This window comes from Corvus kubaryi, unplaced genomic scaffold (assembly GCF_017639235.1).
Source record: "Corvus kubaryi isolate FWS band 111438036 unplaced genomic scaffold, C.kubaryi_AGA036_p1.0 37384, whole genome shotgun sequence".
In the NCBI taxonomy this organism is placed as follows: Eukaryota; Metazoa; Chordata; class Aves; order Passeriformes; family Corvidae; genus Corvus; species Corvus kubaryi.
This window is the reverse complement of record NW_024581126.1, coordinates 1,553,057-1,553,256: the sequence shown is the minus strand read 5'-3', so window position 1 is coordinate 1,553,256 and position 200 is coordinate 1,553,057.

Here is a 200-nt window from a genome sequence, read left to right as displayed (position 1 = left end):
TGGGCTTGAATTATCTGTGAATTACGAATTTTGCAAGTAGTTGCTTTTCTTTTCTCAGGGGAAGGATGGTTAATATTAAGTGAAAAACAAGTATTTCTTAAAGATAATCAGCCTATTTCAACCCACCCGCCTATTGTGCTTTTCTCAGGATAACCCTGGATGTAAGTAATAATAGCTTTCCTGGGAATTTATTGTCATGA